Source organism: Morone saxatilis, unplaced genomic scaffold, assembly GCF_004916995.1.
Source record: "Morone saxatilis isolate NCDOM2014 unplaced genomic scaffold, NCSU_SB_2.0 Contig0, whole genome shotgun sequence".
Classification (NCBI taxonomy): domain Eukaryota; kingdom Metazoa; phylum Chordata; class Actinopteri; family Moronidae; genus Morone; species Morone saxatilis.
In genome coordinates, this window is record NW_023339650.1 from 19,889,597 (window position 1) to 19,894,783 (window position 5,187).

A 5,187-nucleotide genomic window follows, 5' to 3' on the forward strand; every position below is an offset into this window, starting at 1 on the left:
ACACACACACAGAAACACACACACACACACAGTAACACACGTTTAGAGACAGAGCAGAACAATGTGTGGGTGTGTGTGTGTGTGTGTGTGTGTGTGTGTGTTGTGTAAACACTTCAGTGTTTCTACTAAAACAAACAAACTCATTAGTCATCAATTAGAGGACGAGAGGACGTCAGGGTCTGTCTGTCTGTCTGTCTGTCTGTCTGACTGTCTGTCTGTCTGACTGTCTGTCTGTCTGTCTGTCTGTCACACACAGTGCTACATACATACAACATAACAAATCATTATGTTAGAATAACATTAAATAAACAGATAAATATAGTTATTGATATATTATATACAGTTATTAATTATTATATACAGTTATTAATATATTATATACAGTTATTGATATATTATATACAGTTATTAATATATTATATACATTTATTGATATATTATATACAGTTATTGATATATTATATAATATATAATATATAATATATATATATATAATATAATATTATATAAAGGTGTGTCCCACATTGTCCCACATTTGGTTTGTTGGGATCTGGTCTTATGTCCTGACCTGTGTTCTCCTCTAGTGGTGGCTACTAGTCTGGAGTCTCTAAATTACTAAGCTAGCTGTGCACTGGAATAAATGCACAAAGGTATGGTACTGTATGAGGCAGTGGTTATTTTAAATGTAAACTTTGAAGATCAACTCTCTGATAAACAGCGTCATCCTGCATTAGAAAAGTTCAAACAACCAAAGAGCTAAAAGAACTGAGCGAGTGTCAGGGAGAATAAAACAATGTGTCAGAAAGAAGAATATTAAGTCTGATTGTTATACAGACAGAGAAACTCATCTTTGATCAATATTGACAGGAAATAATCAAACTTCCTGCAGTTACTGAGTTCACTGTTTGGGTTCATTGATTAGTTGATCAGCTCTTCTCTGCCATTATTGATCAATAGGATATGAAATATACAGTAAATAGGTCACTTGGTCAGCAGTCGTCAGTTTACTCACTGATAGAAAATGGTTGGGAAGCACTGATCCAGTGTGGTGATGGGTTTGTATTTGTAAAAGATACAGACAGTATTTACAGACTGCATATTTAACAGATTTGATTTCAATTGTTATATGATATGATATGATAGACAGATCTAGATACAGATCCATAAACTTTGTTTGCTTTTACCAACAATTGGTGTGTTTGATCTGCAGTGGGACATTAGCATTATAAGGCTCAAATATGTTATACAGTGCCCTTTTTGGCCAAACATGATTCAAGGTTTCAGACCCCTGTGTTAAAAGGAAGACTCTTCAGGTCACAACTTTCAAAATAAAACTACAGACTTCAGGCTAGATCAGTTCTGGTATCCAAAGTCTAACTGTAGCTGCTGACTCACACACAGAGCTGTTGGTTTAGGAGCTTGTCTGTTAGACAAAAAGGCTCACAGAAAAAATGCACATAACAAACAAAACTAGTCAACATAAATTATTTTAATAATTCAGTTTAATTAATAATAATTTAATTAATTAAATTAATCAGTTGAGACATTCAGCATCAAAAACAAACATCTTCCAGTCAGCACACACAGCTTTTTGCCTGTTCTCCAGACTACTCTGCAGATTTATGTCAATTTTTACCCTTTTTGTTCACCCAAAGATGAACTAAACAAAAGTTCAACAAGTAAAAATATGGTCCAGACCCCAAAGGTCCTGCAGCCTGAAAACATCATGCTGCACTGAGCAGTATTCATTAGTTCTTCTGTGTTATTTATTATTATTTTACTAAAGTAAGCATTACATCAGATTGTTCCAGTATCTCGATGTATCATGTGTTTAATCTTCACTCAGAAATCTGATTTTTATTTCTGCCTGATGCTCCAGCTGCAGCTTCTCTGTCCATCAGTGAAGTTCTGCCTCCATCTAGTGGCTGAGACAAAGAACAACAGTCTGATTCTGACCTGCTAAACTTCTGTCAACCATTCCCACAGAATGTTTCTGTCAGCTCTCAGTTGAACCCTGGTCCCCCCTCAGGTTGTGGTTTCTACATTTGTTTTCAGGTTGTGCAGATGAATAATGCAGGCTGGTGGTTTGGTTTGGATAGAGATCGAGGCAAGCTGTTAATAATGTGCATGTTATAGCAGCATTTTAATGTACACACTGTCACTGTCACAATGTTCAGCTGTCTGCACACTCAAAAAGGAATGAAGAAAATACTGACCAGAGGGAGTTTAGTTTGAACAAGAAAGACTCACTGCTGGTACTCAGTGACACCTGAGCCAGAGGGACGTCATAAGGAAGTGAACAAATGAGGAGGTGCTCAGTCAGTGTGTTCAGACAGCAGAAAGAAGAAAACCCGTGAGTGTCAATCAACATTTTGATTCTTATTTGACTGTCAGACTGTAAACTGTGTTTGACTTCACTTTACTGAAGATTAACTCTTTAACTGCTCCCTCAGATTGTCAAAACTCATTAACATTATTAAATCAAACAGGAAGTTTCCTCAGTGAGCTCACAGCTGAGGACAGACAGTCTGATCAGAGTATTAAAGAGAGAAAAGACCTTCAAACATCATGAACAAACGTATCTATCAAATAAAGTCTAAAGAGCTTTTCGTCTGCATCAAACTGAAACATGAGAGGATTCAAAACTTTAATGGAACTGCTGAGTCTCTGCTACGTTACACACAGTGACAAACAGGTTGCAACCTGCACATCTGCTGTTGGTTTCAGGGTGAAGCTGCTGACAAACACTTCTGCTCTCTGTAGCGACTCTCAAACTCCCAGAAGCAGAAACCTAGTTAATGTTGGCATTGAGCCACTTCGTTTTTCTCAGTGAAAAGACAAAGAGAAAAAAAAATATTTTGTGGGTCTGCCGAGCAGCAATCGCTGCAAGGACCCTATTGTATTTACAGGAATTCTTCAATTTGTTTAATCTCTGAAAAATCTGGCCTTTTTGGTGGCCTAAACATGCTTTGATACTCATGAAACATGGCACAACATTCAGCTGTGGCAAAAAAAAAGCTTTCGCTGCTCAGCACTAATAGGTTTCAATAGGATCCTTGCAGCACTTTGCTGCTTGGGCCCTTGTGATGGCCCTCACAGTTTGCTCAGGGCGGCATATCAGCATATCACACGTACACCACAACATGCAAATTTTATGGGAATCACATGGTTGTCATATATGGCTTACTTCATGATGCCAATAGGGAGTGCTATGACAATGACTGAATTTTACTTTTTACCTGGAATACGAGATATTGTGTGACCAGGTGAGCCCTAATTGTTTCCTGTTATGGACGAGTTGAAACTGTGCAGCCAATGAGAGCAGCTCAGCTCGCTGGCTCCAACAAACTGACATGGCGACAACCATAAAATCAAACTCGAGGATTCAAAACGGTCCTGCACAAACCAGTGGGTGATGCCATGATAGGTTCACACTTGGTCAAAATGGAAAAAATGGCACCATAATTGCACATTAAATGCAAAATGGCTGACTTCCTGTTGGGTTTCAAGTATGGCTCCAAAATAATTTTTTGGAGATCTTGTTTTAATACATGTGTCTATGGATTTTGGTACAAGTATGTCAAATGTGTTGCTGGGGCTGCTTTTTTGTCACTTTTCAAATCGAGCAGAGGGCTGTACTATGAAGCAAGGTAACTGGCTTATCCAAGTAACTGTATGACGTCAGGTGTAACTTCCAGCTGGACTTGTACTACAAAAGGTGTTTATGTTTTACCCGAGGTATGTTGTCATAGCAATTACTCTCCATTTCTAAACTGCTCCAAGCAGATTATCTTCATGGTTAACTCGGTTACCCTATAAACCTCCTCTCCTCCGCCCACAGTCTGCAGAGAAAAATGCTGGCACATTCACAAGACTCAGTAAACATTGGCATATGGATTGTGAGAGACTCACTGCTCTAGTTTACTCCAATGATGTTCTCATCAGAGGGAATATAGTATCTGTGCCTAGAGCCTGAATGCATTTGTTATGTTCCCATTTACTCGTTATACAGATCAACAAGGGCTTTTTATGAAATCACAGGTAATTCACAATGTAAAAATATTATTTAATATGCATAGACTAGGCCTATACAAAGGACACTTTCCATAGGAATCCAGAGGGTGATTGTTTGCAACTGACTAGCATATCGATTGACATTCACGGCATCAACCCAAACTGGAAGCTGGTTCCACAGGAGAGGAGCTTGGTAACTGAAGGCTCTGGCTCCTGTTCTGACTTTTAGATACTATAGGAACCACAAGTAACCGCATGCATTCAGAGAAACATGTTCTATGAGGGGTTAATAGGGTACCATTGGAGCTCTTTAAGATATGATAGGGCCGACTATGAAGAGCTTTGTAGCGTGCAGAAGAGATTTTAAATTCTATTCTGAATTTACAGGACTTTCTTTGAAAAATAAATGGTCTTTGTGTCCACAGGAGAGGAGAAATAGCACTCTGGTTTCTGCAGACAGCTGCACACTCTCGATATACTGGGTACCAGACGCGTTCATAAGGAACTGCCTCCTGCTCGCCAGGGTGGGCAGAAAGATCTGTAACAAGACCTGGGACTGCAACCCAACCAGTCAGACCAGCACTGGTACAAAGTAAGAATGACATCTGTCGCTCATGTATGCCTCCCCTTTCATGTGCTTTAAACGATAAAGAATTGTGACTAGTAGCTCTGTAACTCTAATGCATGCCTGATGCTAAAACATATGTCCGGAACCTTACCTATAGAAAGCATACATAGATAATAATAATAAAGTGGGCGTAAACTAAATAATTACAATTCTACACAATATACTTCATTTTTCCTACGAGGTTTGATTATTGGCAGTGGTAGTATATCTCCATTCGGCCACCCTTGGCTCGCTAATAAAAGGGTTGACGCAGTAAAAGACCGGCATATCGGGGTTGACCACTACTTCATAAAACTGTAATTCTGGTTTGGTGGCTGCCTTGCAACAGTGACATATTTGGCATCACGGTACAATCCAAAGTGTTTGCTGCATCTGAAGGTCTTCAATTGTCCGATCGCAACACTACAGAGAACGACTTATACTTACACTTTCAAATATATAAGTGTCGGCGAATGGGAGAGTCACCAGGGAACTATGTGCACTCTGTTCTTTGCTGCCTTCTTGCTCCCGCGTTTGCCTCCAGGTTCTTTGTTAGGTCTGTCGAT